General features: G+C 34.4%; 1 long non-coding RNA gene across 1 annotated transcript; it reads left to right on the top strand.

Annotated features, from left to right (window-relative positions):
* The first annotated feature begins 224 nt into the window (after positions 1-224).
* LOC116567046 lies at positions 225-10418 on the top strand. The gene is made up of 3 exons (XR_004276090.1): positions 225-298; positions 9617-9621; positions 10405-10418. It is a non-coding gene; the product is annotated as an uncharacterized LOC116567046 (long non-coding RNA).
* The last annotated feature ends 4286 nt before the right edge of the window (positions 10419-14704 follow it).

Here is a 14704-nt window from a genome sequence, read left to right as displayed (position 1 = left end):
CAGCGAAGGAGTTGAAGTCAGGTGAGGAGACATGGGAGAAAATAGCAAAACATGATTAGCAAAACAAAAAGAAAATGAAGCTCAAATAAGTTTTTTGCTCTTTGACAAAAAACCCTTTTCCAGTCCAGGGGTTTAAATCAATCATTAAAGGAGAGAGGGACTGTTTAAAAGTGCTAATCTGAGTAGGTCAAAACCCAAGAAATATTTTGTGATAATCTCGAACATCAAGATGGCTGCACTTATGTCAGAGCTAGACTCAAGGTGGGTATAGTCTTGTTTTTCTTGGCCTCCACACCATGTGGGGCTAAATTTCTAAAATAATTTTGATCTCTGATAGAGACATTCTCCCAAACTAGTTTTCCCTCAAATTAAAATTATCCTCATTTTCTTAACTAATTTAATTTAAAAGTTAAAATCAGTTAGAAATTTGGGGGTGCCTCAGAGGCTCTGTCTGAACTGTCTGTCTTCAGCTCAGGCCATGAACCTAGGGTCCTGGGATAGAGCTCTCATTGGGCTCGCTGATCAGCAGGGATTCTTCTTCTCCCTCTCCCTCTGCTCCTCTCCATGCTTGTGTTCCCTCTCTTGCTGTGGCTCTCTCTGTCAAATAAATAAATAAAATCTTTAAAAAAAATAAAACGGAATCAGTTGGAAATTTTAAAAAATCTTGATGGGTGAGGGAGGAGTCAAGATGGCAGAGAAGTAGCAGGCTGAGATGACATCAGGTAGCAGGAGATCAGCTAGATAGCCTATTGAACCATTCCGAACACCTATAAATCCAACAGGAAATCGAAGAAAAGAAGAGCAACAATTCTAGAAACAGAAAATCGACCACTTTCTGAAAGGTAGGACCAGCGAAGAAGTGAATCCAAAGCGATAGGAAGATAGACTGCGGGGGGCGGGGGGCCAGCTCCCGGCAAGCGGCAGAGCAATGGAGCACTAAGTCAGAACTTTTAAAAGTCTGCTTTCTGAGGGACATCACTCCAGAGGCTAAACCAGGGTGAAAACCATGTGGTGACAGAGTGGCCTCAGGTTCCATGGGGTTCATAGAAGTATCAGGGGTGTCTGAGTGTCTCGGAGCTCGCAGGTATTAGAGCCAGGAAGCCGGCTACAGAGAGAGAGCAGAGACTGAGCTCGCGACTCAGGGTTACCTTGAACCATAATCCATGGCACAGGGCACTGCACTGTGAGTGGAGTCCCCTCAAGATCTGGGGAGACCCCCCCTGGAAAGCTCAGGGATCTGCGGGGTTCAGAGACTCCAGGAAGAGCTGCGTGCTAGAGACAGAGACATTTGGTCACAGGCTGGGTGAGCTCAGAGCACAGCCAGAGGCCAGGGAGACGGGAGTGATTGAGCGCTTTTCTCTGAGGGCGCACTGAGTGGGGCCCCCAATACTCAGCTCCTCTGGGCCGGAGATTGGGAGGCTGCCATTTTCATTCCCATCCTCCAGAACTCTACAGAAAGCATCCAGGGAACAAAAGTTCCTGAAAGCGAACCAGAACGGAATCCTTTGCCTGGCCCCTGGTAAGGGCAGTGAAATTCCGCCTGGGGAAAATTTTCACTTGAGAATCACTACAACAGGCCCCTCCCCCAGAATATCAACAAGAAATCCAGCCAAGACCAAGTTCACTCACCAAGGAGAACAGTGGAATTCCAGAGGAGGAGAAAGCAAAGCATGGAATACATGGGTTTCTCCCCATGATTCTTTAGTCTTGCACTTAATTAATTTTTTGAAATTTTCTTTTTCTGCTAATTTTTTAACTTTTACCCTTTCCTCTTTTAACATTTTTAACTAGTTTATCTTAACAATACTTTTCCTAAAAAAATAATAATCTTTTTTGAACCTTCATTATTATAGTCATATTTTCTCCTTCACTGTACCTAACTTTATTTTTTGTATACACATAGGGTTTTTTCTTCTAAAAAATTTGAGGTACAACTTCTTATAGATCAAAATACACCCTAAATCTAGCACCAGGATTGTTCTAGTCTCCAGCCTGAGAAAATTCTCCCCACTTTCTTTTTCTTTATTCTCCCAACCAACTTATGTTATCAACTCATTTTAGAACTTAAAAATTTTTTTTTCATCTTTATAGTCAGATTCCATCCATTCATTGTGTTTAACTTTATATATGTTTTTCATTCTTTAAAATTTTGGGAAGTAGTTTCTTCCAAGGGACCAAAATACTCCCAAAATTAAGTGGATGACCCTGGTTCTAGTCACCAGTCTAATATATATATATATATATTTTTTTTCTTTTTTATATCTTTTTCTTAATTTGTTTTCTTTTTTAATTTTCTTTTTCTTCTGAACTTCTTTTCACCCCCTTTCTCCCACCCACAATTTGGGGTCTCCTCTGATTTGATTAAAGCACATTTTCCTAGGGTCTTTTCCAACCTTTTAGTATTTTATTTGCTCCTTCATATATTCTTATCTGGACAAAAAGACAAGGCAGAATAACTCACCACCAAAAAAAAAAAAAAAAAAAAAAAAGAACCTGAGGCAGTCCTGAAGGCTAGGGACCTAATCAAAAAAGACATGGGTAATATGTCAGATCTAGAGTTCAGAATGACGATTCTAAATGTTCTAGCCAGGCTCAAAAAAGGCATGGAAGATATTAGAGAAACCCTCTCTGGAGAAATAAAAGAACTAAAATCTAACCAAGTTGAAATAAAAAAAAGCGATTAATGAGGTGCAATAAAACATGGAAGCTCTTACTGCTAGGATAAATGAGGCAGAAGAAAGTATTTGTGATATAGAAGACCAGATGACAAAGAATAAAGAAGCTGAGCAAAAGAGAGACAAACAACTACTGAACCATGAGGGGAGAATTCAAGAGTTAAGAGAAACCATAAGATGACACAACATTAGAATAATTGGGATTCCAGAAGAAGAAGAAAGAGAGAGGGGAGCAGAAGGTATATTGGAGAGAATTATTATAGAGAATTTCCCTAATGTGGCAAAGGGAACAAACATCAAAATTCAGGTGGTACAGAGAACCCCCCTCAATATCAATAAGAATAGGTCCACACCTGAATACCTAATAGTAAAATTTACAAGTCTTGGTGACGAAGAGAAAATCCTGAAAGCAGCCCAGGAAAAGAAGTCTGTAACATACAATGGTAAAAATATAAGATTGGCAGCAGACTTATCCATAGAGACCTGGCAGGCTAGAAAGAACTGGCATGATATATTCAGAGTATTAAAAGAGAAAAACATGCAGCCAAGAATACTATATCCAGCTAGGCTATCATTGAAAAGAGAAGGAGAGATAAAAAGCTTCCAGAACAAACAAAAACTGAAAGAATTTGCAAATACTAAACCATCTCTACAGGAAATATTGAAAGTGGTCTTCTAAGCAAAGAGAGACCTGAAAAGTAGTAGATCAGAAAGGAACAGAGACAATATATAGTGGCAGTCACCTTACAGGCAATACAATGGCCCTAAATTAATATATCTCAATAGTTACCCTGAATATAAATGGGCTAAATGCCCCAATCAAAAGACACAGGGTATTGGAATGGATAAAAAAATAAAACCCATCTATATGTTGGCTACAAGAAACTCATTTTAGATCCAAAGACACCTCCAGATTTAAAGTAAGGGGGTGGAAAACAATTTACCACGTTAATGGACATCAGAAGAAAGCTGGGGTAGCATTCCTTATATCAGATCAATTGGATTTTAAGCCAAAGACTATAATAAGAGATGAGGAAGGACCCTATATCATACCCAAAGGGTCTGTCCAACACGAAGATCTAACAATTTTAAATATCTATTCCCCTAACATGGGAGCAGCCAACTATATAAACCAATTAATAACAAAATCAAAGAAACACATCGACAACAATGCAATAATAGTAGGGGACTTTAACACCCCCCTCACTGAAATGGACAGATCATTCAAGCAAAAGATCAACAAGGAAATAAAGGTCTTAAATGACACACTGGACCAGATAGACATCACAGATATATTCAGAACATTCCATCCCAAAGCAACAGAATATACCTTCTTCTCTAGTGTGCATGGAACAGTGTCCAGAATAGATCACATTCTGGGTCACAAATCAGGTCTGAACTGATATCAAAAGATTGGGACCATTCCCTGCATGTTTTCAAACCACAGTGCTCTGAAGCTAGAACTCAATCACAAGAGGAAATTTGGAAAGAAAAAACAAACAAAAAAACCCCAAATACATGGAGACTAAACAGCATCCTTCTAAAGAATGAATGGGTCAACCAGGAAATTAAAGAAGAATTGAAAAAAATTTATGGAAACAAATGATAATGAAGACACAATGGTTCAAAATCTGTGGGACACAGCAAAGACAGTCCTGAGAAGAAAATATATAGTGATACAAGCCTTTCTCAAGAAACAAGAAGGTTTTCAAATACACAACCTAACCCTACATCAAAAGGAGATAGAGAAAGAAAAACAAAAACAACAACAACAAAGAAAGCCTAAACACAGCAGGAGAAGAGAAATCATAAAGATCAGAGCAGAAATCAATGAAATAGAAACAAAAACAAAACAAACAAAAAAACAAAAAACAATAGAGCAAATCAACGAAACTAGGAGCTGGTTCTTTGAAAGAATTAATAAGATTGATAAACCCCTGGCCAGACTTATCAAAAAGAAAAGAGAAAGGACCCAAATAATAAAACCATGAATGAAAAAGGAGAGATCACAACCAACACCAAAAAAATACAAACAACTCTAAGAACATATTAAGAGACACTCTACACCAGCAAATTTGGCAGTCTGTAAGAAATGGATGCATTCCTTGAGACATATAAACTACCACAACTGAACCAAGAAGAAATAGAAAACCTGAACAGACCCATAACCAGTAAGGAGATTGAAACAGTCGTCAAAAATCTCCAAACAAACAAAAGCCCAGGGCCAGACAGCTTCCTAGGGGAATTCTACCAAACTTTTAAAGAATTAATTCCTATTGTCCTGAAACTGTTCCAAAAAATAGAAATGGAAGGAAAACTTCCAAACTCATTTTACGAGGCTAGCATTACCTTTATCCCAAACCAGACAAAGATCCTATCAAAAAAGAGAATTACAGACCAATATTCTTGATGAACACAGATGCAAAAATTCTCATCAAAATACTAGCCAATGGAATCCAACAGTACATTAAAAGGATTACTCTCCATGACCAAGTGGGATTTAGTCCAGGGCTACAAGGTTGGTTCAACATCTGTAAGTCAATCAATGTGATATAATACATTAATAAAAGAAAGAACAAGAACCATATGATACTCTCAATAGATGCTGAAAAAGCATTTGACAACATTCAGCATCCCTTCCTGTTCAAAACTCTTCAAAGTAGGGCACATACCTCAATATTACCAAAGCCATCTATGAAAAACCCAGAAAAAATATCATTCTCAAGGGAGAAAAATTGAAAGATTTTCCACTAAGGTCAGGAACACGGCAGGGATGTCCGTTATCACCACTGCTATTCAACATAGTACTAGAAGTCCTAGCCTCACCATTCAGACAACAAAAAGAAATTAAAGGCATCCAAATCGGCAAAGAAGAAGTCAAACTATCAGTCTCTGCAGATGATATGGTACTATATGTGGAAAACCCAAAAGACTCCACTCCAAAACTGCTCAAACTTGTACAGGAATTCAGTAAAGTGTCAGGATATAAAATCAATGCACAGAAATCAGTTGCGTTTCTCTACACCCACAACAAGACAGAAGAAAGAGAAATTAAGAAGTCAATCCCATTTACAATTGCACCCAAAACTGTAAGATATCAAGAATACACATAACCATGGATGCAAAGAATCTATACTCATAAAATTATAAAGTACTCATGAAAGAGATTGAGGAAGACACAAAGAAATGGAAAAATGTCCCATGCTCCTGGATTGGAAAAACAAATATTATGAAAATGTCTATGCTACCTAAAGCAATCTACGCACTTAATGCAATGCCTATCAAAATCCCATCCATTTTTTCAAAGAAATGGAACAAATAATTCTAAAATTTATATGGCACCAGAAAAGACCTCGGATAGACAAAGGAATATTGAAAAAGAACGTCACAGTTGGTGGCATCACAATTCCGGACTTCAAGCTCTATTACAAAGCTGTCATCATCAAGACAGTATGGTACTGGCACAAAAATAGACACATAGATCAATGGAACAGAATAGAGAGCCCAGAAATAGACCCTCAACTCTGTGGTCAACTAATCTTCGACAAAGCAGGAAAGAATGTTCATTGGAAGAAAGACAGTCTCTTCAACAAATGGTGTTGGGAAAATTGGACAGCCACAGGCAGAAAAATGAAATTGGATCATTTCCTTACAACACACACGAAAATAGACTCAAAATGGATGAAGGACCTCAATGTGAGAAAGGAATCCATCAAAATCCTTGAGGAGAACACAGGCAGCAACCTCTTCAACCTCAGCTGCAGCAACTTCTTCCTAGGAATATCGCTTAAGGCAAGGGAAGCAGGGGCAACTATTGGGACTTCAAGATCAAAAGCTTTTGCACAGCAAAGGAAACAGTTAACAAAACCAAAAGACAGCTGACAAAATGGGAAAAGATATTTGCAAATGACATATCAGATAAAGGGCTAGTGTCCAAAATCTATAACGAGCTTAGCAAACTCAACACCCAAGGAACAAATGATCCAATCAAGAAATGGGCAGAGGACATGAACAGACATTTCTGCAAAGAAGACATCTAGATGGCCAACAGACATATGGAAAAGTGCTCCACATCACTCAGCATCAGGGAAATACAAATCAAAACCACAATGAGATACCACCTCACACCAGTCAGAATGGCTAAAATGAACAAGTCAGGAACTGACATATGCTGGCAAGGATAAAGAGAAAGGGGAACCCTCCTACACTGTTGGTAGGAATGCAAGCTGTTGCAACCACTCTGGAAAACAGCATGAGGCTCCTCAAAAAGTTGACAATGGAGCTACCCCACCACCCATCCATTGCACTACTGGGTATTTACCTGAAAGATACAAATCTAGTGATCTGACGGGGCACATGCACCCAAATGTTTATAGCAGCAATGTCCACAATAGCCAAACTCTGGAAAGAACCTAGATGTCCATCAACAGATGAATGAATAAAGAAGATGTGGATTATAGATACAATGGAATACTATGCAGCCGCCAAAAGAAATCTAGCCATTTGTAACGATGTGGATGGAACTAGAGGGTATTATGCTTAGCGAAATAAGTCAATCGGAGAAAGACAACTACTGTAGATCTCCCTGACACGAGGAAGTGGAGATGCAATGTGGGGAGTTTTGGGGTAGGAAAAGAGTAATGAAACAAGATGGGATTGAGAGGGAGACAAACCATAAAAGGCTCTAAGTGTCACAAAACAAACTGAGGGTGGCTGGGTGGAGGGGTAGGGAGCAGGTGGTGGGATTATGGACATTGCGGACGGTATGTGGTATGATGAGTGCTGTGAAGTGTGTAAATCTGGCAATTTATAGACCTGTACCCCTGGGGCTAGTAATACATTAAATGTTTATAAAATTAAAAATTTAAAAAAAAAAAGATTAAGTTTTGCTTGTTAAAAAAAAATCTTGATGGGATTTTATCAGATTAACTTTAACAGATACATAGTCTTGGGAGAATAGATATTTTTCTAAAATTGAATTTCTTTTTTATAAACATAATATATCTCAATTTATTTGAATCTTTTAAAATATTTTAATTTTTTTCTCCATAATTTATGTATGTTTTTGTTAAAGGTATCTGTTGCTATTTCATGTTATTATCACTAAGTATTTATAGCTGTTAAATAATAAGAAATTGAATTTTATATATATGTTACAATTAGCAATACTAAATTTTATTAATTTTTTAAAATTTTATTTGTATTGTATATTTTTCAATGTAAACATTTAGACTTTGTTTACAAATGTAATTCTTTGTTTGAAAATGCTATTATCACCCTTCACAAAATTAACAATTATTATTTGGTATTATTGGGTTCCCAATTCATATGTAAAGTTTTTCAACTGTGTCAAAAATATATTTTTTAAGATGGTTTCTTACAATTAAGATCCAAACAAACTCCTCAAATCCCCTTTTTTTAAATATTATTGTTAATGTTGAAGAAACCAGGAATGCAGTTGTCCTGGATTCTAGATTTATCTACTTGTTCTTTCACTGTGTCATGTGACTTGTTCCTCTATAACCTATGTTTCCTATAAACTGGTAGTAAGTTCTTATATCTAGGTTCTACTTCTTTGGGCAAAATCATACACAAGTGGTGAAAAGTATTTCATATTATATCACATTAGGAGGCACACAATGCCTGAGTGTTCCAATCTTCCTTATATGAAGAATGGTCAGTGAGTTAAAGATGGCAATAGGCGTTGCAAAATGGTTGTTGTTTAATATGGTATATTTGGTTACTCTGAAATACAATTTCAATAGGAAAGACAATAATAAAGCTTAATTATTTCTTCCATTGACAATTTTCAGAGTAAGAATTAGGTTTGTCAGTTAGCCTCCAATTATGACCGCTGAAAGATAAACTGTTTTTGGAGGAGCAATGATTGTTTTTTTTAGTAAAATTAATCCTAAATGTATATGTTTTATATGCAATGCTTCAAACTGATTTCTATTTATTTCGATATTATTCTTGCTCAAATTATTCCATTCTTGGTTAATGAGATCTCATTGATGCTGGCTTCTCATTTTTTTTAAATTGAGGTATGAACTCTACATACAAAGTATGCTTATTTTACAGTAAAACATTCAGATAGTAAGCATTCTATTTAATCATTTTTGACAAATGTGTATACTCATAGTATATATGCATGTAACTCATAGTCCTATCAAGACACTGAAAAATTCTGTCATGTAGTAGTATCTGTTCTTCTAATTTCTAGCCAATATCCTACCAGAAGAAAAAGTGGATCTGATTCCTACTTAAGTTAGTTTGGCTATTCTAAAATATCACTCACTCAAGTGGAATCATACAATAGGTACTATTTGTTTGACTACTTTCATTCCACATAAATTTTGAGATTTTGAGTGAGGTCAGAGGTAAGTTTTTCTTTATCTGCAATACATGTATTTAGTTGTTCTTATCATGATTTTCTGGAAGAATAAGAATTACTGTATATATATAGCATATTTCTGTACTTCTGATATTGTTATATTGATAAATCTATCCTTTTGACAATATAATGCTATCTTGATATTTTTATCCTTATAGTGAATCTTGAAATCAAGGTAAATTTCCTTTTTTTTTTTTCTTTTCAGGATTGTTTTGACTACTCTTGGTCTTTTGCCTACCCAGCTTACTTTAAAATCACCTTACCCATTTCTAGGGGAAAAAAAGAACAACAATCGGAATTTTTAGTACTCTTTTTTAAAATCTACAGAACTGTGGAGGAAGTGGGCATATTAATTATATTAATTATATTGGGTCTTTTGAACAGTAAACATAGTATATTTCTTCATGTAGATCTTCTGTGATTTTACTCAGCAATATTTGCAAGTTTTTATAAATTGACTTTATCTAACTTAAAAAAAATCCCATTTATTTCTAGTTTTATAAAATTTTTCTTTTGTATTTTAATAGTTGGAGACTCCAAATAGAAGTATGTGTGCTGTGCATGCATTTAGTTTGTGAATATTCTGTTTAGAATTATTGTGTACATTTACAAGCGAGATTAGCTGGTATATGTATCTTGTCATTTATCAAATACTGAAATACTGATATAGTAGAATTAGATGTCAGGAATGGCTGTTTTTTTAATCAGTAATTTCATTTTTACCTAAATGGGCACTCCAGTGTTTCTTAGTACTTGTTCACATTTGTACCTGTAGCTATGTTTGTTTGTTTGTTTGTTTGTTTGAAGAGTTCCAAAAGTGGCTTTAATGACTTAAATGGTTATAGTCTAGTCAGGATTTCTACTCTGTAGCTTATGGCAAGTTATATTTTAATAAATAATTTCACATGTTGCATAAGATTTTAAATCTAATGGAATGAACTAAGCACTCACACATTATTTTTCACTTTGAATATTTCTGTAATTATTACCACATTCAATTATTAATTTCCTTACCTCTGATCTTTTTATTAACATATAATGAATTATTTGTTTCAGGGGTACAGGTCTGTGATTCATCAGTCTTACATAATACACAGCACTCACCACAGCACATACCCTCCCCAAAGTCCATCACCCAGCCACTCATCCCTTCCACCTCTTTCTCCTCCAGCAACCCTCAGTTTTGTTTCCTGAGATTAAGAGTCTCTTATGGTTTGTCTCCCTCTCTGGTTTCATCTTGTTTCATTTTTTCCCCTCTCTTCCCCTTTGATCCTTTGCCTTGTTTTTTAAATTTCACATTATCAGTAAGGATCTTTTTAAAGGTAATCTTATCAGATTTTACTATTTCATTAGACTTTTCAAAATGACACTTGGTTTTGCAACTCTTTCCTATTTTTCTTTTGGAATGTCTTTTCTCATCTGTATTGTTACTTTCATTTTGCCTACTCATACTCTGCAATTTTTAGTTCATTAATGTTCAACCTTTCTTGTTGCCAAACATAGACATTTAAGGCTACAAATTCCAACCAATACACTGTTTCAGGTGCATTTTATAAATGTGACAAATTGCTTCATCATTATTTCTTACTCTGCCATACTGCAGATCTTAGTTATAATTCTTTTTCACCTTTGTGTTGTTTAGAATTGTGTTTTTAATTTGAAAACATTAATTACTGCATATTTGTGGTATTTGATTTTAACATAATTAAACTGTGGTTAGATAAATTAAACTGATACTGATGTACTGAAATTTGTGAACACAATAATTGCCTACTACATAATTTCTTTCTAATAAATAATTCTAAAGCCTTGAGATGAACAGGTGATATCCATATTTTTAGTGCAGTGCTCTATTTTTATCAATGAAAGGATAGGTGATTTTAGACCTGTGACTATTATTATGAACTTGTCAATTTTTCTCATAATTCTATAAAAATTTTCTTCATAGATATAAGGCTATACATATTTAGAATTACTGTCTTTCTAGTTAATTGTAAATTTATTATTATAACATGACATGACACTTTATATCAATAATGCTATTTTTGCACACATTCTTTCATAATATTTTCATAATATAATATATACAAATTACTTTCTTTTTGTTTCGTTTTCTCAGTTTACCTTTGTTCTTCATCTCTAATCTTTAGGAAGCTTTATGTTGTATTTCTTTTTGAAACATCAGATAGTTCACTTCTTTTGATTTGTATTTTTTAAATTGTTTTTTATTCTTAGGAATTTAATATTTATTTGGGTAACTCACATGCCTATGAAGAAAACTAAGATTCAATTAAAAGAAATATACATATGTAGAAATTAGTTTCTTCCTATCTAGTGAAGAAGAAATATATAATCTAAGATTTATATACTACTTATGAGCTTCACTTTTTTTTTACTGTATTTTTAAACTCAACTTGACAATGCTTGATTTTTATTGGAAAAATTGATGTATTTATTATTATTACTTAGGTATTTAGATTTATCTACACCAGCTTGCTTTGCTATTTTAATGTTGACTTGCTTCTGTATGTTTTTTCTTTCCTCTTTTGTAAAATTAAGGCTCATTTTAATTACGTAATTCTTAAAATAGAATCAGTTATATACCCACTTTAAGTTTTCAACTGACTTACTAAAAATTTGTCTTAACTTCTTTTTTAACATTAAAATTTATCAATATGACTATTATCTTGCATACAACATAAAAATCTGTTATTATTAACTCTGATCAGTCCCATTTTATATATATTTTTGTCCAGTATTTCGGTGTCACTTAACATTTTTATTGCATAATTAGTAATGTTAATTATTATACTTACTCATTAAATGTTGTTTAGCTTTACCCACAGGCTTATCAGTGTTTTTGTTTGTTTGTTGTTTCTTTTGTTTTATTTTTGCCACTGTATTTTTTTCCATCTGGGTTCAATTTCTGTCTTAAATTACATCTTTTGGGGAGTTTTTTTAGCTGGGAACTGATACCTAAATCTCAGTACATCTCTCTCTCTTTTTCTCATTTGGAAATTTTCTTAATAGTGTTTTAAGAGGAGCACCTGCGTGGCTCAGTGGGTTAAAGCCTCTGCCTTCGGCTTGGGTCATGATCCCAGGGTTCTGGGATTGAGCCCCTCATCGGGCCACTTCCTCCTCTCTCTCTCTGCCTGCCTCTCTGTCTACTTGTGATCTCTATCTGTCAAATAAATAAATAAAATATTTTTAAAAAATAGTGTTTTAAGAATCCTTATCTTGACACACAATTCCAAACTGACAAGAAATACATTTTATCATTTGGAAAGCTATTCTACAATTTATTTATTTTATTATTGCTGTTGACAAATCTGTTATTTTTACTGTTGCTCTTGTCTACTTATTTACCTGTCTTGCTTCTCCAGTTGTTTTTAGGTGGGGTCTGTTTAGAACTTGTGCTCAATTTTTAATTGGTTTGTTTTCCAAATATTGAGTTTTAACAGTCCTTTGTATATTTTAGTGGACAGTCTTATATGAAATGAATCTTTTACTAACATTTTCTCCAAGGCTGTGGCTTGTCTCTCAGCAGTGCTTTTCACAGAGCAGTCATTTCAACTTACTAACTTTTCTTTCAAAGATTATTCTTCTGGTGGTGTTTCTAAAGCATCATTGCTAAATCCAAGGTCACCTAGATTCTCCTATGTTATCCTCTAGGAGTTGTTTAGTTTTGCATTTTACCTTCAGGTGTATGATTTACTTTGAATTGTTCTGTATGTGTGACAGATGTAAAATCCATATTTAAATTTTTCTGGTAGACATTTTTTTAAAAATAGTAAAATATCATCATTATCATTTGTTACTTCTTTATCTCTCTCAGAAACACACACACACACACACACACACACACACACACACATATATCTCATTGTTGGATTACATAATATCTCATTATACGTACCTCAAGCCGACCTCTATCTTTACGTGCTAACCACATTGATCTTTGTTTAGTTCTTATAAACACACATATTTTTGCCCACTCTATGTGGGCAAAATATACTATACTTAAATATTTTCCCTTTGTACTCCCTTGGCTATTTAAATCGTCTTCCTTCAAGTAGCAGAAAATTATTTCTTTCGGAAACTTTTCATAGTTATTTTTGTTTGTGTCTTCCTAACTCATGCATCTGCACACTCAAATACCCAAGTACTTCTCATAGTTAGAATATAGAGAATGTCACATGTATTCATGCAATATGTTAATTATTTTCTCTCCCTTCCATTAAAAGATACTTGAGTATAGAAATCTTGTTTTTTAGTATTTTGAGTGCTTTGTCATTGTATCTTAGGCACTACTACAGTATATGACGTATGCTATTTTCTTAAAAAATTTTGGCTTTATAAAAAATTATTAATTGGGTAGGCCCTTTGGCTTTGTCTTGCAATTAGGGTAGATGTCTTTCAATCATGGAGATACTCTGTGATCCTTCAAACTGGATGTAATTTCTCGTGTATACTCTTTAAAAACCATTGGCTTCCTTCCAGATATATACCATATTAGGAAACACACACAACCTAGTTGCCCAACACAATGCCTATTGCATGAGGGGAAGTAAACAAATATCAATGATAGGGTGGAAATATGGAGGAAAATAGAAAAGAACGAAGGAAGAAAGAAGGATCAGGGAATGATCAGAAATTTGCAGTAAATCATCCAAAATAAATTTAATTTTCTTTTTAAGAAATACTATCTATACATCCTTAAGCAATTCCCTTGATGTCTTTGATCTTGTCTTAGAAATACTTACTAGAGATTAAGTTACTACTTAATACCACATATTAGGTGTCCAATTCTTTCTATCTTATTTTACTTGCAATACTTCCTTCTGGACTCCATACATACCCACACTTTTATTTTGATCTACAACTCTTTTCTTCCCTTCTACAGGAAGATGATTCCCAGAAATTTATCCTGCTATTGATTTACATTTTGGGGAGGTATAGAAAGAGTTTTATTTTATACTTTTATTTTTATACTTTCTTATTATTATGTTCAATTAGCATAAGGAATAGCATGTTGATTTATATTTTGAACTAGTTACAACACCATAATGAGTATTAACTCTTTTGTTTAGCGTATTGTCAGGTTATTAGTAGATACATGATATAACAGAATGGGATATTAATATAGTTCAGTTTTTGTCGAGAGCAGGAAGGGAGAAAGAAAGAAAAAAAAAGAGCCTTAGGAAAGAAGTATCCTCCAAGGAAGAACTGTCTTAGAAAGGTGTTTCATGTTGGTACTATAGACTGACGAGATAAAATAATAAATGCACAGAAATTATTAAAAATAAGAAGTGTGAAATGTGAGGATTATTTCACCATATTTACTAGGAGTTCTCAATCAAATCCTACTTTAAGCTACTTTCATTGTGTTCTCTTGTTTCTGAATTTATGTTTAATCTTACCTTTAATTCTGGTACATTTTTGTTTCCTGAACATCCTCCCATCCATCTTTCTCTTGGTGTGTTATCTCTCTCTCAACTCTCACTCCCTATCTCACACACACACACACACACACACACACACACACTCTCCCTGGACCATTTTGACTTTGATCATACATATTACCCTAACACTAAGTAAATTTCGTTATCAAATGAATGCATCTAATCTGTTACAT

Source organism: Mustela erminea, chromosome 1, assembly GCF_009829155.1.
Source record: "Mustela erminea isolate mMusErm1 chromosome 1, mMusErm1.Pri, whole genome shotgun sequence".
In the NCBI taxonomy this organism is placed as follows: domain Eukaryota; kingdom Metazoa; phylum Chordata; class Mammalia; order Carnivora; family Mustelidae; genus Mustela; species Mustela erminea.
This window is presented reverse-complemented; position numbering and strand designations above follow the sequence as displayed.